Below are 26,279 nucleotides of genomic sequence, written 5' to 3' on the forward strand. Positions count from 1 at the left end.
ATGGCGCGTCATGCGTGGCAAAACACGGTCAACGTCGACTCACGCCTTTTCGAGATTCTTGTTGCTGTTGTTTTTTCTCCCACTACGAAAGGCACCAGGCTCCGGTTCGCGCCTGTGTATACATATGCACGGTGGGGAAGCACGCGCAGGTTAACGCTTAACTCAGTGACTGGTTAGCTGTGGTTTTGAGGCGGCAAATGACGAGCGGCCAGGGATATAGCGCCAAGGACAGCGACGCAAAACAAAGTTCATTACTGCATCTATAGCAAGAAGAACGCAGATGCGAGAACCGCAATGAACGTCAAAGGACACCGCTGTGAAGGTGAAAGCGTGGGGAGGCACAAACATTTTCATTACGGAAAGGCTCCACACGGAGAGCTGCAAGCTTTGCCGTTTCGAAGTTTCACTTAGCTGTTTCCACTGGGGTGCTACAGCGACAAAAGCGACAGCCGCTTCTGTTTCAGAAATGTATCTCCGAATTTAGCTGCAGTTGCTAGTTGCACTTATGCGGCTATCGAGGTTGCGCCCGCCAACTGTACAGCCAGTGCGTAATAAAATCGCTCCGCTGGTTCCTGGCGCTGCCGCAATCACCAAATCGTAGTGCTTTAGAGACACACGCACACAGATCGAAGCAGCACAAGAGGGCACACCTCTAGGAGAATGCAGCACTCATAAAAGTTTTCTTTGTTACTGCACACTATATAGAAAACACGGAATACCGGAAATTACCAATGTCGAGACGCATACGGACGACCACACAACAAAAAAGCGAAAGTCGTGCTATTAAGAAAAGTACAGTCGCGAGCAAAAGTTTGGGGACCGAAAGAGCCACGATTTTTCTTTTTTTTAACCACGCGGCCTGGGTATTTCGGCTGAAATAAAGAGCGTACGCCTACGGGCGCTTGGTTGACGAATGCAATGTATTAAACCAATTCCAGGCCGCGGAGCTGCGCTTGCATATATTTCAATTTGTTTTGCTGATTCCGTGGTCCGCGAACTTTTGCTCGCGACTCTACGTCGGAGGCGGCTGGGAGGCTCTCGTTAAGAGTAACACAGTCGCTGCCTCTGGCAATGGAACCCGCCAGCTCGTGTTGAGCAGCCCCTGCTCAGCGCCGCCAGTCCCGTCGTTTCCGCTGGAAGAGCATGCCGCGCACGTACGCACAGTATCGCTTCAATCGACTCCCTTCCCTGCGTTCGCCGCGGAGCGTCGAGTGCACGCGACGGGCACGTGCGCGATCCTTCCGGGCGGATAATTGAAAGTCGCAGCGTCTCTCCCGTCTCCGTATACTATACTTATTTTGCCCAGAACGACTCGAAAGACACGGGGTGACGAGTATTATCTCGCTCCTTTTTTTATTCTGATCGCTCCGGTCAAGGCAAGTTGCTTACAGGTTTGCTGAACTACGCGCGTTAAGACGGCACCGCTAAGACGACGCCGACGGCGCTCTGTATTCAGCGCGTGCTTTGCGGTCCCGATAATTTAGCTTTCGAAATATCTAACCATGTCGCTTGTTTCTAAGCCCGCTTGGTGAAAGTGCGAAGACAAGGACGTCTGTTTCACAGGAGCACCACGTTATTGTTAGCTATAGGACAGCGACAGCCGCCGCATTTCGATGTGGACAAAAAAAAAAAAGAGTGTACCTAAAGAACCGAAGCCCCGAATAAAGTGTTTCTCGTGACCTAAAGTGCAGCTGTGGGACGTTAAAGGGTCACTAAACGATTTCCGCTGTATTAGTAAATTACCCTTCTGCAATATCATAAATGTCACTCTTACCGCGAGATGAGGCGTGGTGAGACGGAAAGGAGAGATGGGTGGCGACGACTCCTTGAAGTTCCCGCACTAGCTCGCCGCGACGTCATAGGTTTTGACGGCGTCTGCAAGACACTCGCTAATTCTTTATCAGCAAAGATGGACTACATTGGGTTCTAATGGAACCAAAGTTCGAACATGGCACGTTTCGGGAACTTTTACTGAGCCGACGCTGCTCCAATACCAAGAAATAATATGAAATCCATGACGTCACACTGACGTACCGGCGCTCGGCTTCTGGCGCGACAACTGTTATCGCGAAAATAACGAAAATAGAGTTTTCAAAGAATTCTACATCAGTCTGAACTGATTTAATGTGTTTTTTTTTTTTCTATTTCTTTTCTTTTTCTTTTTTTTCTTTTTTTTTTTTTGTGTGGGCCTCGGCAACACCGCAAAATCGTGACGTCGACTACCCGGTGGTGGACGTCTATCCTTGTGAATGTTTTGCCGGCACTTGCACCATCCAAGGTCCGTAACGTGTTGCCCTTTCCATGAGGCAAGTGTCAACGGATTCCAAGTGTCATGTGGAATCATGTGTCATGTGGATTCCAAGTGACCACAGGGAAACAAACACCAAGATCGGTGCTGTACACAGTTACGCCCCGCTCCCTAATAACGTCTCATGCTGCCTTTCGCCAAGCTAATAGAGAAGCCGCATGACGAACAGTCGCGAACTGACTTTTTTTTTCCTTTGCCGTCGGAATTATCTTTCAAGCGTAAAACTCCGCTAACACATCGGTCACCCAACCGCGTCTTCATGGCCTCCAGCCAAATGTAACGTGAACATACGCATATATTCACAACGGCTGCCCGAGTTTCGCCAGGCGTGCGTCGTATGCACACACTGGTGCCATTCCGCTAAGCGACCGGCTGCTCGGGGCTGCGGCCGGGAGGCAATAGCCGAAAAGCCGCTATGAATGGGGCCCCGTCCCATTGAGTGGTCGTGCAGCGCGCCTCGCTCGCGGTGCCATCGAAAGCGGCGGTGATGTATGGGCGCGGAATCGGGGCCAGTTTACGCAACCCTGGCGAATGTGCGTCACGCGTGCCGCCCTGTCGCGTCACCTGAACTGGCTCTGCCGTGCATCAGATTTGGGCGACGAAGAAGTGCAAGGGCCGGCCCCGTCAACGCCGATTCCGTGTCAAGGACGCGCCACGAAGCTTTGGCGCTCGCATGAAGAACGGGAGAAACCTGCGGTTTCGAGCCACCGCAGAAAAAGCACTTGCCGAGTGCGCGTCCCTCCACGAGCAGACGGAGTTCGCCGAGCAGTACAAAACGTTCAAGAAGGCGAACGTAAGGCGCACTGATGTGACCCGCCGACCGGTGGGCTGTGTGTGCGTGTGGGGGGGCCCGCGCTATTTGTCCTAAGTACTCGACCCCTTTCCTACCAGAAGACCTGCTCACCACTGGAACAAAAGGGTCACCCTACAGCTGCCTCACCTCTCGCGAAAAGAGATGCGGCGCGTGCGACGAGGACAATGCGAGGATTAAGTCACCCCGAGATTTCTACTTTTTCAAACGCGCCCCCTCTGGCAGTTTACCAGCGCGAAATGGAAACCCCTCCGCAGTCGTCAGGCGACCACGTGCAGACAGCGAGGCACGTCCGGTGTCTCCATTTTCGACAGAAGCCGGCCGCAATGTTTCCCCATGCAACACCCGAGTTGGAACAGAGGACCCCGACGGAGAAGGGCGTCGAGTGCACTGCGTTGTCGCGGCCATTTCAAGCGTCGGTTCAAGAAACGCTCGACGTCCTGACGACGCTGATCAGCGGCGACAGCGAGGAGAATGATAAAATAACAACGCTCCACTCGTGCTGCGATGTTCCATCGCAGCGCGTGGTTTAAACGACTTGACTGACTGGTACCGACACCTGCATCAAAGCGGACAATTCAGTCTTGTTCGTGGTCAATTAACCAACTGTATGCACATGCCGCAAGTCAGAAAGAGCGGAAACTCTGTTCCTCGTTCCGTGTCTCGGCTTACGTACGTCGACTACGGGGAGAGATAACGAAAGATGATAGGAGTTTGTGTTTGTCACATACTTGCCTTGGGTTTTAACTTTTGTTTGTTCCCGCGCAAGCAGACATGCACTACGTCCGCGACCAAACGGTGATGGGATACTGGCGACGGCCATGAGTGATGAGTCGCTGCGAGGCGTCAGCGCGCTGCACCATTAATGGCTGTTCGGCCGCCAGGCGAGGACGCTTTTCCGAACTCCTGCAGCCTCAGGAGAGAAACCATGAAGAGCGATCACGTCACGCTAGCACCCAGGTGGCAAAACAGGCGCGTCGTTTCCGGCCATTGTCCCGACACCCGCCCTCCGCACGCGCCTCGATGGCATAGCTGGAAAGGAAATAGTTGCCATTAATTAACCTGCTATAAGAGGTCGTCGCTTTGAGATCCAAGTGCGACTGAAAATTACGCGACGCACTCGGCAACTATACCAGAAAGCCGGCCTATATCGCTTGCGTGGTGCGGTAACTTCACAAGGTATCCGTTGTTTACAAGCGCCACAGCCCGCTTGACGCAAACTAAAATTATACCACTTCACCCTTATGACCTCCCCGTTATGGCACGGAAATAAAAATTAAACGACGGATTCTAATCGAAGCTGCAAGAACATCCAGCACTTGTAGCAATAAGTCTGCATATTCGTCACTCGTGTTAGCTAGCTCTGCAAGTAATCGTAAGCAAACTTTCAGTAGTGATCTTACGCTAAAATATACGCCTCAACTGCTGTAACGAGCTCTTTCGTAATCAAACGACTATCTGCTTACTGGCGACCATGTAACATGGTTATTTCAGGGAGGCATAATGGCATGCGGTTCCCAGTGTCACGAAATTACGGAGTCGGCGTTTCGCGCGAAGGGGAGGTGTCAGACGAGCTTTTGATGTTTCTCATCTCATTTAGGCGTCTTGGTTTGTAAACGAACTGGTTTGTAAACGAATACAAGGTGAACACGCATGCTAGTGTATTTAGTGTACAGTCGCAACGGACTTGGATGGCAAACGATTGTACATTCGCCCCATCCCGTTTGCCAATAGGCACCTCGTAGTCACAGGTGTCCGAAGCGTGGGCAGCAACGAGTTTACACAACGCGAGGCTATAGACATGCATTAACAGTTCATGAACGCATGACCTCAAAGGACGGACCGGCAGACAACCCGTTGGCGAATGCGAGGCCGCGTTTGTCACCATAATGCTATCGTCGCAATGACTCCAGGAAGCACGCTGAACAAATCTATTTGCCTCTTCGTTCGACTTTCCCGCTGCTGCTGTCTGGCAAACTACGTCGGGGGATGGTGCAGAGCGTGTGCACATGTATACATGACAGGAGCGCAGCAGAGAGGAAAGGCGACGCGAGAAACTTGTTTGTACCTCTTCACTGTGTCGAATGCGCACAATGCCCTCTGGTCTCAATAGCCTCTTGACCGCTGCAATTACACGTAACCCCCCTCCCCGCAAAAGCATTGCAGAAATTGCAGTGCTTACCTTTGTACTAACGTGCAAGTCCAGAGGGAGGCTAGATAAATGGCAGAGAGGAGGCATACAATGGGTAGAACCAACGCAATCGCCAAACGAGTGAGTAACCTCTTGCCACTCTTCGCTTGCAATGCCCATACAAAGGGCGGGGGAGGGGGGTGGTGAAGGTGATCTGAGGAGACGACAGCGGTTGCGGGAAAAATGGCATAAATTTAAGTTCAAGGCATGGTACGTTTCTGCTATTTCTGAAAAGTAAACACCATGCAAATTTGTCAAGCGGACAACCTACGCAGGCGTGCAGAGGCAGAGCCGCATTAAAGCGCACCGTAAAGTCAAGGCGACCACTAGGAAGCGGTCATGTAAAATAAACACTTGTGTGGCCGCCGCGGTAGCTTTGAGGCTATGGCGCTGCTCGAAGTCGCGGGTTTGATCCCGACCGCGGCAGGCCGCATTTCGACGGGGCTGATTAAAAAACATTCGTGCACTTAGATTTATGGAGACGTTATAGAACACCACAGTGTCATAATTAATCCGGAGTCCGCCACTACAGCGTGCCTCGTAATCCGATTATGGTTTTGGCCCGTACAGCCCCATAATTCAATTAAAGTTTAGTACTTCTGTCACGCTGCGATGTGCCATGTGAGGCAACGAATATGCTCAACCCTCTCGGAGGTTACGAAATATGGTGCGCAACAACGTCTCAAGGAAACACCTCCCCCTGTGTGTTCTGTGTACTAGGCAGAGAAACACCAGTGGTGCACGCAAGGTTTAACATCAACTCACCTCTCTCATGTTGGACTAAACTTTGAAGAAATTAAGAGGAAGCTTTAGCTCGGGCCCAACTCCGACGCGGCCTATTCAAATACATGTAAAAACGCAAAAACGTTTTTCTGAGATAACCCCTGGACCGATTTTAATTAAATTTGTTGCTTTTGAGAGAGAAAGTTAAGATCTAGTGACTGTTGGAAGAGGAATTTTGATTTAGGGCTTGAATTTTGTTAAAGAGATTTACAAAAATTCAGAAGTTTGAAAAATATAGAAGCACGAAGTTTACAAACTAATAGCTCTGCATCAAGAACAGATATCGCGGTTCTGTAAACGGCATCCATTAGATCATTCAAAGCGGACAAATTTTATATGTCATTTTACATCTTACGTGAGTTTGTTACGTTGTTTACGAGGGTTCTGCAAAAGTTGTAATTACGTATTAATACATTTTTTGAGATTTATGTATAAGATGTCAAATTTGTCCGCTTTAGATGTGCTATTAGGTACAATTCACAGAATTGCGATATCACCTATTCTTGCTGAGTTACAGAGTTGTAAACTTGATAGTTTCGTTTTCTGAAAATTTGTGATTTTTGCCAATTTTTAATAAAAAATTCACGACCTAAATCGAAAATGTGAAACCAACAGTCACTAGATTTTAAGTTTTTCTTTTAAATGCAACAAACCCCGTCAAATTTGGTGCTGTGATTGCCAAGAAAAACGAATTCTCCTTTTACATGTATTTAGATAGGAGCACCCGAGCTAAAGCTTCCTCTTAAACATTCACCTTCAACCTCACCGCTAATTATCATCAGTCAAAGCAAACAGCACAGAAAGCCTCGGTTACATCGATTCCAACAGTTCGTGGGATCCGTATTCCCCCCCCCCCCCCCCCTCCTTTTTTCCCCTTGTTTTCTTCCCGTACACCGTCGTCCTGTTTACAGAGCGGCGATCAGATATGAATAAAGAGCTTTATAACATCGCCAATCCGAATGATATGCTGAAGGGTCGTGATGTAAAGCGACACCGCGAATTCGCTTTTCCAGGACCGCTATAGGGATAAAAGCGGGATACAATGGCGATGCGCTTCGCGCCGGGAACACTGAGGCACAGTTTCTTTCTCCTTTTTTTCTTCAGAGGGGAGGGGGCATCGCTCGCATGTTGCGTGTACTGTTGTAGATGATGCAGTAAAGTCAAAGGAGAACTGGCTCTCCTTATGCACGTTTCGGAGAGAAGTGGGGGCGGTAGAAGCGCCCCCCCCCCCCCCTTCCCCGCTCGCTTTAACTCTGGACGGCGAAAAAAGAAACAGAACCCTACCGCTAGTCTGCGGACGGTGTAACCTGAAACACAACAGGCATACGCATGTGCGAGGTTACAGCGATGACACCATGTGGTGTATACAAACAAGACAGCGGGATGGGCTCAAAGGAGGACGAACTACTAGGCTAGTTGGTCTTGCGAAACTGGGGTATTAGCGCTAAAAGAAGACGCGCACACAGAAAGGAGGACGAGCACCCCCTTGGCTACGGGCGCGTCTTGTTTAGCGCCAACGCCCTTCAACAGTGAACCACAAGACTTTACATTTTGTGCCAAGAGGTATACAAATTACAGGCTGCAACTCCTGGCGCGACCGCCAACAAGAGCGTAGACGGCATCGGCGTTACAGGCGGCGGGAATGCGTGCAGCAGCAAGTCGGGGGAAGCGCAGCTGCAGGACCGGACTCCGAAGTGCGCTCGCTGCCCCCCTGGCGCTGAAACACGGTGCGTTGCCACAAGAGGTGCACTGCAAGCGCCCTTAGCAGCACACGCGAGCCCCTACAGGTGCATCCTGCGAGCAGCGAAAGGGCGCGAAGCACGTACACAGAACAACGCCCGCTCGCCGTGTGTGTATGCCCGGCGCGCTCCCGTGGCGTCCCCATTAACGGGCGGACAAAGGCGCGGTATTAAGCGCCCATCCGTAGGCGGAAAACCGGGGCGTCGGTGTGGCTCCCATGGTGCGTAAGCTTTTCGGGCAGAGCGCACGGCACTGACCCAGTTGAAGGTAGAGCGGGGGCTGGGCACACACGGGGACGAGCCGCTCGTCGACACCCGAGCTGTGCAACGCCTAAAACAAAGACGCAAACGCGCGACCATAACGCTATCACCGCATATCCGCTTATATAACACACTGAAGTTCGTGGTGGAGTGAGAACCGCGGATAAATGAGGAAGGTGATGTATACCGCCCCGACCAAGACGATTCCACGAAGGCATCCGCACACAACGGGCCGCTCTTTGTGATCGGCTGGCGAGCTTCGACTACGAGCACAAGCAAGCCACTCTTGTGAGCAGATGTCGCGCCACCGTTTCGCTTCCTCGGTTGCATATAACTTTATCGTGTGCAGCTTCTGCGCGGCCCGACGACCGCACGCGTTCACGGAAAGGACAAGAGGTATGGTACGGTATATGGCATGGCAAAACTTTATTCTGGTCCTTATATAGGAACGCGCGTCAGCACGTAGCGGGCCGCTCCCACGTCGGTACAGAAAGGCCTAGCCTTTCTACTGCGTCGCGGGCCCGATGGACAGCCCATAGCTGTGCTTCAAGATCGGGGCTGCTTAGGGCAGCCTCCCATTTGCACGACGTGACGGTGTCGCGTAACGCGGGGCACCGCCAGAGCATGTGTTCTAAGTTAGCTATAGGTCTAAGCATGGCTCGCAAACATTGGTCGATTGTATCTCTGGATAGATTCTGTGTAACAGTGCGGGGTTAGGGTATGCCCGACCTAGAGTAACCTGATTTAGTTACCTGAGTGAGTAACCCGAGAGTAGCCGTAAAATAAGTGAATACACCTGGCGTATTTTACAAATGATTCTCTTCTCTTTCTTCTCATCTTGTAAGGCCGAGTAAAATGAAGGGGTCGCTCTGCAACGCAACTATACGACGAACGGTGTAAATTATTCAATACTTGGAAATTATGTAGTATGCGTAACGTCCTCAAAAACGCCGTGTATATTGGACCGCGGGCCTTTTAAACCGCAGCTGCAGTTCTTACTGCAGAGAAAACCCTAGTACAGGGATGCTCGTGTGGCCTCGGCGGGACCAAAGAACCGCGAGCGCAAGTGGCGAGCAACTTCAACGAGCGGATTTCGGCGACGCGTGCAACACAGGAAACTGTTTTCGACTGTTAAGGTTAAGCAAAAGCAGCGCGGCGATGACTGTCCCTGACGAATACCTGGCGACCTACACAGTGGTGACACCGAAGCTGCGAACTGGAAGGATGCTCGAGCTCAGCGCGTCTTCACCCGGGGTGCCCTCGACTACGGTCGGCGGACGAAGCACACGCTGCAGGCGAGACAGCTCGCCAACGACCGCGAGCTTGTTTTGGGGGCTTCTGTTTCGGAATGGTCGGTTGTGCCGCGCGGAGTCGAAGGAACCCGGCAGAAGCGCTGTGCCTTTTCCCGTTTCTAAATTTGTAACGCCCGTGCGCGCGCGCGCGCTGCCACAGGGAGCAGGCGCCCATCCGAGCGCTCGAGTGGAAATCCGGTGGCACGTGACGCAATTATTTATCGGCTGCCGCCGACGGCAGCATATTGCATGCAGGGTAGCGCAGGAAGCGCGCGGCGACACCCTTCGGCGCCGCCACCGGTTGCCGCCGCGCGCACGGCGCGAACACAGGCGCATCCACACACACACCTGGCGCGAGCGTTCGTGCGTGCGTATACTTGTACGCGTAAGCACCCGTGAGCTATGCGCGGCGTGTTCGCCGTCGTGCCCACACCGACCAAATGCCTTCGTGGGACGGCTGTATTAACGAGTGAAATCGGGCGGGAAGCGGTGCACGTTCGCTCTGTCCCACTTACCGAACCAAGCCCGGAGACGCGGAAGCTAAGACAACACCCGCGAGCGGAGCCATTAAACCAACGCAGCTGCTGAACTTATTGCTGCGATGCAAAATTAGCAGCCCTGTATGGCGTGTCGTTAAACGAATCACTTGATCGGGTTCAAACACGAGCCACATGCCGCCTGTCTCGCTTGATGTGTGCGAGTTTTTGCGATATATGGGGTTTCGCCACGACCGGTATATAGGATATATTCAGTAGCAGACTTCTTACGTTGAACCCGCCGTACCAAACCTTACGCCGCAATGGAGAGACTCCGGATGAACTAGCGACTACTTGGGGCCGCAAGAATTTTACGCGAAGGTAACTAAGTTGCCGCATACTAAGTGAAGGAGTGACAAAGGTTTGAGAAAGTATATATTGTGACTCGATGGAAAATTTGTGCATGACTAAAATGCTTCGTGTAAGCGGTCCCTTAAAGCGCACAAGAACTATAGTAATATGGCGTTTGTTCTCTCTCTCTTTTCCTTTCGGACAATTCGGAATGCAACAATGTTGCACGTTCACAGGACACAACCGTCACGTGAATTGAAATAAACGCTCGAGATTACTGAGGGCCACGATTCATAGAATGTTGCGAGGTAAAAATCCAAACGGAGCAATATATATAATCCAGCGTATCACGGACACGCGCCGAACGCCCGCTGGCGCGCAGGAATATACCGGCGATCCATGCAATGCGTGCCTGGATATCGGCAGGCAAGGCGCGACAAGGGCAGCGAAGCGGCTCTCTTGACGGATCAAAGGGCCTTTCATTTCATGACGTTAGATTCTGAGCTTGGATATAGCAAGAGAAGGAGAAGGTAGCTCTCAGTGCGGGCAACTCCCCCAACCGGCAGCAATCACCGTGGATGCTATTACGATGCTGGGACGCCCGCGCAAATATCTTCAGCACGAATGGCTGCCTCGCCGTCATCACCAAAATCATCATCAATGACGGGCAAGCTCCCCGGTTGGCTCGCTCTCACTGCCGGCATTTCCCTCGGGAAGAAGCCGAGTGATTCGCCATATTCGGCTGCGCACCCTCCTCCCCATCGTGGAGCGCGTACGCTCCCTTATCAGCCAATTAGCCGGGAGCAGCGGGGACATCGCTCCTGCGGCGATCCTGTTTCCAGAGCGCGGGAATAAGACACGCGCCGGATTACATGCGCCGGCCCCCGGACGCCTTCTTCCTCGCTCTGTTTTCGTTACCGTCGGCTCCCGCCCCTCGGGCGAGGCCTCGGTCGGCCATGCTGCACAAGTTCGAAAGCACGGTACGGCCAAAGCAAACACATGCCCCCGCAACGTCATGTGAGCGTCATTAGCAGCAATTTTAATGCGATTGCTACCGACGAGGATAACCAGGGCGGACGAGCGAAGCACACTAACGATAATGACAGGAGAAAATTCCGCGCCGACAGCGGAGGGGGACCACTTCCGGAAAAGCCACCACCAACACGCGCGCTTGCGATACATTTGTAACCGGTGCTGACCGGACGTACGCGTGGCCTGCTTTCTCTGAGTAAGCGTATTCGAGTCCAGATACATTCTCTAATCGGGCCTCGGCGAAGAACGACGCGAGCGTTCAGAGTTGTAGAGGATTCACGAAAAGCGTGAGCGCGAGTCGACTGAAATAACCTCACTTGCGAGTACTACCAAGCAAGTGAGTCTCCGCTACCCGTTTGTTCTGGGACATGGCGCAACAGTGGCGTTACTTATAGTCATCATTCAGAGAGAAACTTCCCACAGCAAAACATTCGGCGAAAATGTAGGTCCTGGATTGGCAGCAAAATGTTCTTTTCAGCGTCGTCTACGAAAAAGAAGCGCGAATTCTCCGTGAGCTGCACGCTAGCTGACTCAAAAGAAATTATTAGCCAATTTGCAGAAACAACGCACAAGACTTGAAGGAAAAGGCTAGACTAATTTTTTTTTCCCTTAGGACGAAATCATCTTTGCAGTGATCTTTTTTCTTTTCCTCGCAATGCGACCCACAGTGCAAAATCTAGGCTCTTTGTACAGCGCAAAAGAAGTCCAGCAGGCACGCGACGACCAACTTCGCACGAAAGTCAAAGGTTACCCGCAGAGTGCGGCCACGTGGCAGACCCTTTCTACAATGTAGCGTGTTTGCCACTAAGCCCTACACTGTCAGCCAGGTAGCCACGTGCCGGTAAGATTGCGAACCGCGTTTAGCCGAAGCCACGCGCATTCGTCAACAGGGTTGGCTTCTTCCCCCGACCATCAAAGGAAGAAGCCGTTCGGTCGGCGAAGAAGAGGGGGGCGGACGGATCCGCCGCTCTTCCGGCGCGACCTCTGCCGGCGCGCTCTGTGAGCCCTTCCCAGACTCGCGCTGGAGAACGCAACAGCGGCAGCGAGCGTGTGTGACCCCGCCGCTAGAAGCACAAGACGACATGTTCCCTCGCAGGAAATCAGGGCCGACTCGCTCACTGGAAGCGCGCCGAGCGAAACGCGCCTCTTCCTCGCCCCCGCCACGTTCTTTCTCGGGCGCGCACCACGTTGAGTGATTGGCCCGATCCAGGGTAAACAAGCCGGGGTCCCGCGCGCGCGCCGGGAATCGAGAGATTCCGAATGAAAACAGCGCGCGGCAGCAAGAGCGCTGGGAGTGACGGCGGGGGAGCGAGGGAGCGCGGAGAGAAACACTCCGCTCGGTCAGGCCGCCAGGAGACAGACGCTCCTACTCCTCCCCGCGCTCTTCAAAACAAAAACCTCTGAGCTGCCGCGAAATGTCAGCGGTGTACACACACACACCACTGCTTCCTCCCTCCACGGTAGCACTACACTCCCGCCCAAAAGGTTTACCGCCATACAAGCCGACTCAGCGGAAGAAAACAAGCGCTTATCGTGGTTGATATTTGCTATCTCCCTGCGCCATATTTGTTCTCGAAACAATGCGAAAAAAGAGGTGGGTACGCGAAACCAATATTCTTTGCGCAAACTGAATATACAGTCCAGGACATAACAGCACACCAGGGCGCTCACTCTCAGTTATCTCTACGACAGGTTTCTTTCAGACTTGGATCTGCCCTTGTAACTCGTTTCATACCATAAAACATCGGCGAGTTCCACGAATGCTGTCATGCCGAAACTGGCGTTGGTACGTCACGCAATCTACTGTCGACCCAACGACAGGCCCATGTCACGGAAACTTCTACTCTCAAGAAATCCCGCGAGAGCCCCTTCTCGTTTCATTATGGAAATGTTCTCGCGCGAGATCCGCGGATGTGGACGGCTCGCAGCGTAGCGCATTGCACGGGGAGAGCCGATCTCTCACCTTGAATGTTCGCGCACGGGAAAGCCAAAACCGCGCGATCGGGTTGCAGCCGCATGGCGAGACAGAAAGGGGGCGCACGCCTCTCGGGAGGAGACGCAGAACACGGAAGCGGGGGAGGGAGCAGACGGCTACTGAAACGACGACCCGGCCTTCGCGACGGCAGATAGGCGTCTCGCTGGCGCCCAGCGACGCTTCGAGCCCCTCCGGCGCACTGGTTTCAACAGGACGACGCGGCGCAACGACGGGGTCCGCCATACAATCGAGGCTATCCAATAGTCAGCGCCGGTCAGAAGCCCACACGCAAGAGCGCCAGGAATCAAGCGGTTCATATAGCCGGGAAGCCGTTTCGCCATCTACGGGGGCGAATCAGAAAGTCCTTGCGCCCCCCCCCCCCCCACCTTTCTTTTTTTATTGTTAGCCGAATTAAGGCATGTGCATACAGGCAATAAGTACTATTCTACGTACCTTACACTAATTTTCCACATAGTCCCCACACCGGTTCAGACATCTGTCCCATCGCATCTCCCCTGCCGTCAGTCAGCGACGCACGCGGCCTCCCCGAACGCTCACTGCCATGCACGTCTTCACGACCTTTTGCCAACTCGCAGCACCACCGCCTGACATTTCTCAATGCGAGACACCTTTCCCCATATCTGGGATGTATTTCCCTGTATATTACGATGGCTGTTCGTCCCTTGCTCCATAGAAACCAAATCACTGCTCATAGCTCGTGGACGTGTGAAGCCAATGCATTGGTGAAGCACAACCAGGCCCCGCACACTCTCAAGTTCAACAAATGGCCACAGAGGGCGAAAAATCAATCGAGGCGCGTTTCAGCGTAAGCGCGCAAGTGGAGCTACTGTAATTTGGTCGAATACTTTAATTTGTGCTTTCTCTGCTAGGGGCGCTGAACATGCTGAATTTTTTAATTTACACAAACCATTGACATGAACAATCGAGGTGTCTAAGGATGCTTTTCTACCTCAAGCAAATAGGCAGTTGACTTTTTAAAAATTTGATTGTTGAAGCTGCTTTCTAGTCATAGCGTCAAGGTTTTTGTGCTCGATTAACCACCGACAGCCGACAGCCTATTGGTATCGATGTGTTTCCTGGCCGTTGGCGTTCGAATACTACGGCGGTAAAACATTTTCGAAAGCATGCTGGTTTCGTCTGCGAGTCATTACATAGACTTGCTGTAAAAAGGTCTACTCTTGGCAAAGAATAGTGCCTCATTTTGTTTAGGCGTTGATTATCATAATGAATGCGGCGGAGGTTGAGGGAGTACGCTTGAAGGTACGTTTTTATGCCGTTGATCTCCATAACACCGCAAGTACGCAAACCGATGTCACAGAACACCCGATGCATCATTGTGTGTTCTCCGTCATCGCTTGTTTGCTGTGTGCCTACTAATTCTTCATTTCTTCAAGTGCTGTATCCTCCTTTTGTCCTTGCTCTCTTGTGCTTCACTTACAGTATGTCTTTCCGTCAGCTGTAATGCGCATTTGCAAAACCAATACGTTTGATAAGACGCAGTGGTTATCATAATTTCACTACACGTGTATTAAGCTGGCACATATGGTTCAGATACAGATACCTGTATGCGATCTTGCACGACATTGATGCGGAGATTAGGATAATTATGACACCCGTAAGGAAGAGGCAGCTGACGGCCGTATAAGCTGTTGCGTTCTTTCCGCCAAACTACCCGGCCTGGTAGTGCTGTAAAGATGCTGTATAAAAGTGACACGTGGTGACAGGGGAATTATTATACTTAGCAGCCGACCGTACGTTTTGTAGCTTAGGTCTTCTTTCTTGTGCGTTTGTGCTACCCTTATTAATGAGCCATTTCTTGACTATGTTCTTGACTATGTAACCGCGTTTGTGTGGATGCGTAGACGTGTGCTTTTTGTTGTACTTGTAAAATGCAAATAAAATATTTTCAGGCTTACTCAATCTTTGGTGTCGTGTGCGTTTATTCCAGTCGAGGCCATCGTGCCACCTGGAAACCGCATTCTGTCAGTAGCCCTACACGAAATGCAACAGCTGGAGCGCGGCGGCACAATTTAACTCAGGGTAACGGCGGCGTAATAAACGAAAAACCGCTCGGGATGCCCTTAAAAGTCAGTTTAGAGTGTGCCTTAACTCGATATGACTCAGCGCTACATGTATTCTGCTGCGCCTCGATCGTGCTCCCGCCAGTTTGGTTGCTGTGTGGCAAACGTAGCGTCTACATAAATATGTAGGCGCTACGTTTGCTACACAGCAACTAAACTGGCGGGAGCACGATCGAGGCGCAGCAGCCAGAAACCCAGTAAAGCCACAGAACACCTGGTAAAGCGTGTGCAAAACCCCGTTTCCGTTTCCTGTTGTACAGCGCCACCTGTGGTCGCATACTTTAGTTCACGACGCCACCGCTATGCTTATTTCCGTAGCACTGTGGAAGGTACAGTTTCCCTTCTCTAAGTTTGTATAGGTGTTCTGTGGCACAACCGCCATCTTCAACAATTGACAGCAGCGCCGTGCCGCGGAGCTACCGGCTGACAAGAGGAAGCTTTAGCTCGGGCCCAACTCCGACGCGGCCTATTCAAATACATGTCAAAGGCAAAAACGTTTTCGCGAGATAACTCCTGGGCCGATTTTAATGAAATTTGTTCCATTTGAGAGAGAAAATTAAATTCTAGTGACTGTTGGAAGCGGAATTTCGATTTCGGGCCAGAATTTTGTTAAAATGACATTCAAATATTCAAACGTTTGAAAAAAATAGAAGCACGAAGTTTACAAATTCATAGCTCTGCATCAAGAACAGATAACGAGGTTCTGTAAACGACATCCATTAGATCATTCAAAGCGGACAAATTCGATATGTCATTTTACATCTTACGTGAATTTGTTACGTTGGTTACAAGGGTTCTGCAAAAGCTGTATTTCCATATTACTAAATTTTTTCATATTCATGTGTAACATATCAATTTTGTCCGCTTTAGATGTACTATTAGATCCAATTCACAGAATTGCATTATCATTTTTCGTTGTTGAGTTACAGAGTTGTAAACTTCATAGTTTCATTTTTTGAAGGTTTTCAATTTTTGCCATTATTTAAGAAAGAATTGACGACTGAACTAAAAAATTCGAAACCAATAGTCACCAGATTTTAAGTTTTTCTTTTAAATGCAACAAACCTCGTCAAATTTGGTGCCGTGGTTGCCGAGAGAAACGAATTCTCCTTTTACATGTATTTAGATAGGAGCAAACTTCCTCATAAGGCCGGGCCGGTCCATGGAAGGTCCACCGCAGGGAATGGATAGGTTTTCATATTTACAGCCGTAATTTGGCTTTAAAAAAATACAGGTGCAAAGACTTTCTGATTCGGCCTCGTGGGATTACTTTAACATTATTGCATGTTAGTTTCATATTTTAGCCTAATAAAGTATGAAAATAATAAAAAATGTCGCGTTGACGAAAGCATATAAAAACGTGGGCCTGTCTATATCTATGGAGTTGATTCACTTTCCTGCCACTCTTGGCCTAAGGTAGATAGATGCATCAGCTTAAGAGCCGGCTGCATGGTAGCTGATGGGCGCTGTTGACACAAAGTTATTCTAAGAATGTGCACTATGGCATTCGCCTAAATCTGATTTCAGCATGTTTTGCACATGGCGTCAATGCATAGTGCCATAATTTAACGGTGTAAACGTGCACTCGGGGGCCATGTAACAAATGGTAGGAACATGGAGCACTGGCCCTGCCACTAGAATTTGATCCCTACGACTTGTAACGCTCCAGGTATAGGAATTTAGATCAGTGGGACTTAACGGAACAGTAGAGCATATATATTGCTGTAAGCGGCGCCGTACAGGTCGCACTGCGTTGAAGGAATAAATAAGTGAAAATGGTTTATAGTTTGTGCGGGAACATGTTTAGGAAAAGAAAGTGCATAGAGTAGGACGGAACTTCCGTGTCGTTCTGTCCTCGAGTGCTCCATTAAAGTGAATCTGGACATGGCTAGCCGACTCGTTCGTCCGTCGCCTGTACTCTAAAAAAAAAAGAAACTCCGGCGCAACCCCATGCGCTTGCACGAAAAAAAAAGGAGAGGCGCGCGATTGGCTGCGCCAGTAGTGACGTCGTTGCTCTCCGTCGCAGTCGAGCGCGCGCGCCGCAGTTTCTCTCCGGCTCCGAAATGCGTAGGCCATGCTTCATAGGTACTCCTGAGGAGCAGGCAGCTTTCGATAAGCAGCGCCGCGAGCAGAGCCGGGAACGAGCTCGTCTACGCCGCGCCGATGCTGCAGCCTGGGCACAACAGGCTCGTGAAGCCGAGCGCAAGCAGCAACTGCGTACCGAGGATCCGGCAGTCTACCAAACTGTCGTTTAATGAACCGTCGGAATTAACCCAGTGATGAAAACTGGGGCCGCACGTTTCAGCTTCGCTGGTTAACCTTCTGTACGGAGTGCTTGGGCGGTGAGTTTTCTTCCTCTCTTTTTGTGAGAATAATGAAGTAAGGACAACCAAATTCCTATAGTTTTGTTGCTTAATATATCACGCATGCGACCAGCGAATACGAATTGCATCGCGGAACCCGCTAAAGCACACTTATTTCTTAAATACTTGTTTTCTCCTTAATCTTCTTTTGGATTCAACAGAGGCGGGGCCAAGATGTTTCGGCGCACTAAAGAGGCTCTGCGGAGTGTAGGAGACACCGAATTGAGCGCGATGTGGCTCTCCGAGCCGAAGGAGGAAACACGCGCCGACAGCTCCTTGACCAGACGCGCCCGCGCCACTTTTTGAACAGGCGCTGGTGTTCAGCATCTGTGACGCCCCATTTGGCGCTTGACTTTCAGAAGCCAAAATCACTCATTTGAGAAACCTTGATAGCTAGAAATTTAATGCGTATTCAAGAATTCCAAACTGTGCTGTGCGGCTATTATTATTAGTATTGGAGCTGTTGTTGATTTAACTAAAAATAAAAAATAAAAGCCCCTTTCTTAAAGAAAGTTGGTTGAACGTGAAGCTTTCACCCAGTACAAACTGAATCAAAGTCCAAAGCCAACGACCACGCAACGAACCCAAGAAATGCTGAACGACCCGATGCTATGCATATGTGATTTGATTGTTTGTGTAGGATTGTATTTTTTAAACGTTGAAGTTGAATGAAGACACATTTAGTTAAGTTGCATAGCCTTTATTTTAGATCATGTAGCCGTTAATTATACGCACACACACGTTCACGGACGACTCTACACTTGCACAGTATTGCCTTGTGATCGCTGTCGTAGAAGGTCAGAGGCTGTGCCATCGTAACGTGACACAGCCTGCATGCTTGCAAACGTGGGATCAATGCAGGAATGGCGTTGCGTCGTGGGTCTCTGTAGAGTCTTCAGTTTCAACGAGTAGCGATCTAGCATGAAACTCTCGATCCATTTGCCGTGCTCTTTCGCCACATCGACGTTTAAGTAACCGCACACGAGGATCGGCGTACTATGTGGCTTTAAGGTCTTCATCGTTTCTGCCAGGAAGGTTTCCGCGTCACAACGAGACGTGTTCGGTCGGATGTACACGCTGACGATCACAAGACCAGTAGGCATCCCGACTGCACAAGCGTCTCCCACATGGCTTCTGCATGCCGTTGCCGATATGCGGAATCGGCCTTACGGGCACGATCGCGCTTACGTTCGCGTACGGCAGCCTCTTCTGCCGTGCGCTGCACCCGCGGCCTACCCATGGTGACGGCCGGGAATGCCTTGCGCGTAATGCAATTCAGATATATACAGTTCGTCTGGGTAGCGTGGCGTTCGACTATCGTTTATTTAAGAACGGGGCTTAGATTTTTTTTTTTTTTTCCAGATCCTAAGACGAGCCCACGTTCACGCGCACTTGCTGTCTCCAATAAGCAGGGAAGCTCAGTTGTCGCGACAGGGGTGGCATGAGGTGGTGTCATGCCTAGCAGAACTTGCACTTCCAGTGAACTTTGTGCGCATGCGCTACTTTTGCTGAGCTCGTCGCTTCGCGCCGTTATCAGGCGCTGACCGGCCGGCCAGTCGACGCTGGCGCGGTACTGCGAATGTAAACTGTGGTGTTCTACGCAGATGTGTAAGTTGGCTTTCCTGCAGTGCGTTTTCGGCGCTGAAGGACGAATCAGTGAGAGACAGCTTCGCTTTCAAAGAAGTCCGAGACAGGCACACTCATTTCGTTCGGATAAGGTCCCCGGATAAGTTATCTATACTCGCGGACAACTTTCTATGGCTATGAAGGGAAAGCTACGGGCACGGGGCTGCTGCACATGTGTTAGCGCGCGAAGTAGTCCGCCAGCGTTTGACAGTGCTTTTGGTTGCTCGGAACAGGCGCCGCATCGACGCAGCTTCCATGTGCGACGGCTTGGCGTTTGCCCAGACGCGGAAGGGAAAAGACGCAAAATAAGTAAACCGTTACACTCAGTGGTGTGTTCTGTCTTAATTAACTGTTGCTAATCGGGCGTTTGCTTTCTCTTCCCCGGCCTAAACTGACGTGGATTAAAACGCGGAACGCTTTTCAGAGGCGCTCTCACTTGTGCGCGCTTTTCCTCCGTAGCTTTGACTTCATAGTCACGGAAAATTGTCGGCGAATATATGCACACAGCGGCCCTCTGCCTTAAAGAGGAAGGGCAGAGGAAAGGAACATACAGGAATCACAAAATGATAGGAAAGAAAGGAAGACCGCAACAAGTTCACATGGGGTGCTGGAAGAGCACGGAATGAGCTTAGTGCTTGACAAAAAATGCCTATGATAGTCAACAGGAAACGTAGCGCTGCAAACAGAGCAGGCTCGCAAAACAGCTCAGACAATTTGGTTCAACTAAATCTCTATACACTGACCAAAAAAAAAAAAAAAAAGTTTGCAGACAAGTGTGCTAAGGTCGCGCAAACACACGCAATTAGTATCATGGTCGACTGTCCAGCCTAGATGCCTTAAGTAAGCTCAAAGAAATTCCGTGCTCTTAATCACGACGCGATGCACATGTGCTCGGGAAAAGAATGCTGCGCAAAGAAAGGTTCAACGCAAAGAAGACAATAGTCCCGAAAGTGTTGAATGCTAGCCTTCTACATAAGTACCTACTACAACTATACTTCAGGATCGAAATCGTGAACAACTGCGTTTATATGCGAAGTGTAGATGGTTTAAAACACAACCATTCTTCTCGCTTTACTCGACGCTTTGAACATTGGTATATTCTGCGGCCGCGCACGAACTAAGGTTGTCAAATGTTGAGCTATTAGAGAGTTTTAGATTGCAAGCGTTGGGGCCCGCTAGCGCTTGGGTCCACGGTACTGCGCATGCGCAGTACCCTGGTCCCAAGCGCTAGCGGGCCCCAAGGCTTTAGTCCCCATAATTTAAAACTCTAATATTTGCCGAGAACGCTCCATAACTTCAGGCTTACTATCGTTAGATGTGCGTAAGTTTCGTATACGAAATCTTACGCACATTACCTAACGATCACTCTTCACCGAGTATGCTGCGTTGAACGTGCTATTTTTTTTTATTTGCTTTATTAGCTTCCCTTGCTGAAGAGATGCTATTTTGTAGTTTTTATATAATGTGCATTTCGCGAAAGAAACATTCTTCGGTCGCTTTGAAGCTCCTTTGAGGCTAGTCAAGATGCCATGATTGCAGCTTTTACGCTATCTCTAGCACTTATGCACAGCTGTATGCACAAACACGAGCTAATAAATTTATCCTCATCCTTTTTAAAGGTCGTTGCACTTAGTTTCGCACATGCTCGACATTCTAGAATGACAAGATTGCAAATGAAATTTCACCAAATCCAAGCAGGAAACCGAAAGCTCTGATCTCGATGCCTCTGCGCCTTCACAACTTCCCATGCAGTGTCTTTGTACATGAGCACATACACTATTCCGATGCATGGAGCAGTGCCGCCTGCGCGCCCCGCGCTGCCAAAGCGCTTTTAACTTTAATGGGGGGCACTGCCCTCAAACGCGAGACTGTGATTACCTTCAGGTATGCCCGAGAGAATTCTCTTTAATGAAGCGCAGAGAATTCCTCCGGCGTGGGTAAAGTCGCCTACATGCTATATACTCTGCATGAGAGATGAGATGAGGGATTGAAAGGCCCTAAGTTAAAGGCGCGAAAAAGGGACTTCGTTTACATATAGAATGATACAAAACGAAGGCTATGCGAAAATAAAGTTCGGTCTCTCTCTCTCTCTCTCTGTGTGTGTGTGTGCGCGTGCGTGTGTCCCTAAAGCTTGTCAAGCAAGTGAATATACCGAATATAAGCAAATAACAAGCTTAGTCTGCCGCTGCCTAGAAGGTCAAGTCATAGGAATTGGGGAAGTATTCTGTTAGAGCCCACCTAGTGGGCATGTCCATTTCGTCTGCTGCTGAAGCGCTTATCGGCTGTGGCGCCTCGCTGCCGCGGACGCGCAGCCCAGCCAATCAGAACTTCAACAGGAAACGAAATGGACGTGTCCACTAGTTGGACTCTTACAGAATACCTCTCCTGATGTGCTTCTCAGCGTCAGTGGTGCCCGACTCATTTTGTCCATTTGGTTTTCATAAAATGTTCTTTCATTTCCACAGGATGGGCATTCTGACAGACTACGCTCTACTTTTTCTATAGCACCACAATTGTCGCAGTAGGGATTGGTAGACTGTCCAAGTCAGCACAAATAAATGTTTTTATATGCAGCGTTGAGGCGAAGACGCGTTTCTTGCCACCGGGGAAGTTTCGAACTCAAGGGTCTACCGAGTGAAGGAACGTACGCTGCCGAATCGGTTGGTTTCCCAAAGCAGTTACCTTCCGCACGAGCATGACTTTTCGCCGATGCATCATTTTTCGTAAAGCATATAAAGCATATATGCCATTTCGCAAGTCATCGCATTCAGCTGAAGTAGCAAGCTAGGCGCCAGGCAAGCCTCTTTCATTAAACTGCAGCCCCGCTATCTCTCTCTACAGAACTTTCTGTTCACACTGCATCCTAATTCCGGAATTCTGGCATTTTGTTACAAAGTATTAGAAAGTTACGCTACAGGCCACTCACTACACGCACCATTGGTCACGCGCTGAAACCGCAGGGGCGGCTTTGCGCATGCGCAGTAGGAATGTTTTCGCTGGAATGCAGATTCATAACGTTATATAAACGGTTGTGCATTTACGTACCTTAGCTATTTCTTCCTTAAAACCCACTAGCACGACGTCGATGCCGTGAACAGATGTTTTCTCGTGCTTAGCATAGTTTGACCACCCTGCATAAGGTGGTTTGTGTGGAAAAGTTGGCGCTATATATCTTCTGCAGTCCTGCGTTGTATGAACAAAACGGCAGTTTCCCTCTTATAGGAGGAAAAAAACGATTAAGCTCCTTCTCATCAGCTGGTAGTAGCCCAGTTTGTGAACATAGGGGTCGGCGGGGGGAATAGGTCACGTCGCAACAGACGGTGGAGTGAGGTGCCCGAATAGCTCAGAAGTTTAAAGAATAGTAACTATAATAAAAGCTACGCACTCACTTGGCGAATTAAGGAGTTCATGTAGAAAAATGGCGTCACAGCGGTGATCGCAGGCGTGAACAAACGCGAAGTGCATCCCGTCAGTGACGTGTCCCTCGATTATTTAATACTGCGGCAGTTGTAAATTGCGGATATTGGCGGCTTTGCGCTCCCAAGCACTGTGCATTCGCGGAACACGAGCACGGTTTTCTGTACGCGGGGGACTTCGCTTGCAGTTAGGTACACACACTTGCAGCTATATCACAGGGTGGGAATGGAGTAAAGAAAATCGGCAATCAGGACAGAGCAATCAGGGTGGAGCAGTCTGACGCCGAACATAGAAGCGCAATCCAAAGATGACAGGCCCTTTACTGAATAGAATACCATGGGACCGTGGCCTCATGCGTATGCGATGTATACAAGGCCACAAAAGCTCTGCTGCGCTTCTTGCGGGGCACCAACTTATACGACCGCCTGTGACAGACTTAACGATGGACGCTCGCACATGTGTGTGTGTGTTTGTGCATACTGCGAATTTCTCTCTCTCACTCCTTTCCGCAGTGCAGGGAAGCCAAACGGGCACAACCTGGTTGACCTTCTTGCCTTTCTCCTATCACTCCTGCCTCTCTCTAAAGTCAAGCCTCTTAGAAAACGAGTGATAGCAATTCTTGGAGGCCACATTCTCACGGCAGTGGTAACTAGCAAATAATGTGAGTGCAGGTGTTGACGAAAGCGAAATCGTGGATTGATGCCCACTGCGGTATTCGTATACAACGGGTCGTCTGCTAAGTGTGCAGCCTGGATATGGCCTGTATATTATGAACAGAGACGAGACCCCTGTGTCTGTTATCGTTTATGGCGATGCTGCGTTCAAGAATGGAAAAAATGGCACCACTGCACAGGCAACAGTGAGAAATTGTGGCTCACCAAATTCAGATCAAGTAATGCAAACACGTACGAAAGAAACAAATCCTGCGCTTCTTACTTGACCGGCTCAGGTCGGAAACGAGGTTGCGCATCCCAGTGCGGAAAGCAATGGTAACAATGGCATCAGGGCTGCAGAATACAATCGCTGCGTGCAGCAGTGAAGAGAAAAATAAAAGCGGAGAGCCGGTAGGAAAACGATTTCCACCTAACGACGCAGCGCGGAAGTGTTTGTTCTTTCTCCGAGGCATCCGACCAAGGCGCCCTGATGTATCGCGCGGTGCAAAAGGACGTCGCACCTCCTCGAATCTTTTGGAATGATGCATCCTTCAAGATAATCGCGTCGGCTACTTCCATCAAAAGTCAAAGCGGCAACTGAATAAAATAGAGAGAAGAGATAGCACGGAGGTCGCGTCACGGCGCCTTTGTGGCGACGTATCATCACTTCATCTCGGTGGCTGCCGAGTGCGCTCCGGAAGCCGCCGGCGAGCACACGTAGAAGTATTCGCACCAGCCTGACTCATCTTTTGACTCACTCCCCAGGGGGTCTTTTGGAGGTCTCCAACAGGCAAGCCCCTACGTCCAGCACGGCCCGGACGGTCGCGCATGCCGCGCCGGAGCAGCAGCTCGCGACGACAGGCACCGGGAAAGATCGAGGTCAGCTATCTTTCCGATGCCCAGTCCAACCACCGAGTGCCCCCTCCCCTTCCTTTTCTCCATCGGAAGAAAACAAGCGCGCCAGGGAAAGCGGTCAAAACGAATTGCATCACCGCGGAGAAATTGCAAAGGCGACAGACAGTGGTCGCCTCGGCCGCCGCATGCGTGCGAATGTGATATCGCAGGTTTTTGACAAAGGCGACACGCACGCGCGGGCCCGCCGGCACGAATCGCGGTTACGGTACGTGTGTGCGTTTGCTGGAACCCAGTCCGACTGGTGAGAAGATTGCCCCCAGCACAATGACGGCCGTCTCGGTAGTTCGCACGATGTCGCTAGGAAAGGGGCAGGCGCAAAGCGAGTGTTTGCGATCACAATGAGGTGCAGCAGCGAAAGGAAAAATTGAGCCACCCCGAAACGATTCAGGAAGGAAACGACGGCAGACACAATCAATCGCGAATACCGCTTTGCGTGGGACGCCAATCTACATAAATAATGGGCCCTGCATATGGGTCACTGAAAACGCGCTTCACTTTTATGAAACGCACCTCCTGCAAGGTTTTCTGCGGCCTTTGAACCGGGCGCCCACGTCCAGCAGCATACAGCGACAGCGACTCGGTTTCGCCCACCGCACGCACTTGTTGGGGCTGACGCAAAATCAAATGCCGCGCTCCAAGCGAGCGCTAAAGTACGCAAACTTTTCTCCGCTTCTCTTTCCCGACAGGGTTGCGCCGAGCAGCTGAGCCTCGTCTGCGACCACGCCGGTTGTGGGCTGCTATTCTAAAGGCTGACTCGGACAGACAGGCTCGCATTTCGAGAGCCCATGCGCTTGACATGTCGCGGGACAGCCCTGCCGCGGCTGGTGCAACTTCGCCAAGGAGCGCAGCCGCAGCGAGCTCGACCCCCGCTGACCCCACACACTCCTCCGGCAAACAAACAGCCCACCAGACGCGCGTATCTTGAAACAAAAACTTGCCTCTCTCGACAGCGGCGGGCCGTCACCGGTGCTACGTCGTCCAGGCTACGCAATCCGCTGCTTGACCAACCCGGGCTGCTGTCCGTGTAGTGTGGTCGAAGGGTCAGGCACAACAACGTCCATGGTTCGCACACGACTGACGACCACGACGTCGCAAAGCAACTTTCGCGACTGGCCCGGCGCCCGCTGGTGCGCGGCGGTGCGCCCTACCGAAAACGCCGGCTGTTCTCTCTCTCTCTCGTCCTCGCCCTCCGCTCTTGTCTGCTCGCCCGTCGGCGAGGAGAGAGGCGCCCCCTCTGGGAGAGTCCACTCGCTACGTGCGGGGGTGGAACGCTCTGCACGCGGGGGCTGGCTCGCCTGCGGCTTCGGCAGGGGTGTGCGTGCGCCAGCTGCATGATCCGTCAGCTTGCGCCGGTGCTCTATGCAGGAGCGACGCACGCACACACCTTGCTCTGCTTGTGTTGACTTCCTCCCTTTCTATGGTACTGCCGCCCGCATAGTGCGATCCTGCATCGTTCGCACGAGACAATGATGGCGCCGCAAGACGACCATGGAAGCGATGCGAAAGAGGAAGCAAGTGATGCCACAACAAACATATTGCCCTGAGGCCAGGCGGCGTGGAGCTGTGACTAGTCGTTCACGCGACAACAAAAATTAGACCTGCACCTCGTTTTCAGCAGCACTTACGTCTCAACATAGCTGTCGTTTGATGTTCTATTAGGGAACTCGAATGACCATATAAACAACGAGAAAAAAAAAAACGTTAACCGCCTGGTCAGCTGTCAGAAGCAAGTGCAAACAGTATGTCAGAGGTGGGTCTCTTTTGCCGTCGGTTGCACGAGTGCTTAGCGTCGCAACCTCCCTGATAAAGCACCGCCTTGATTAAGCACTGCACTGAAAAGGTCTACCAAGCTATCTTCAGGAAGAAAATAAACGAATCCATAGAACATTCGTGCCTATTCTAGGCTAGAGATACCGACCGCTGTCGCGATATCTCCTTCGTCCTCTTCCTCTCTTCGTATGTACACAGCTGCACCGCCGTGTAC

General features: G+C 50.9%; 1 protein-coding gene across 1 annotated transcript in view; it reads right to left on the reverse strand.

Annotated features, from left to right (window-relative positions):
* LOC126545544 (uncharacterized) overlaps positions 1-25,495 on the reverse strand; it is a 93,012-nt gene extending 67,517 nt beyond the window's left edge. Inside the window, exon 1 of the mRNA XM_050193462.3 lies at positions 25,234-25,495. The gene's annotated coding sequence lies outside the window, so the exon portion shown is untranslated. The remainder of the gene's footprint in view (positions 1-25,233) is intronic.
* Between the last annotated feature and the right edge of the window lie 784 nt (positions 25,496-26,279).

The sequence above is a fragment of the Dermacentor andersoni genome, chromosome 1 (genome assembly GCF_023375885.2).
Source record: "Dermacentor andersoni chromosome 1, qqDerAnde1_hic_scaffold, whole genome shotgun sequence".
Lineage (NCBI taxonomy): Eukaryota > Metazoa > Arthropoda > Arachnida > Ixodida > Ixodidae > Dermacentor > Dermacentor andersoni.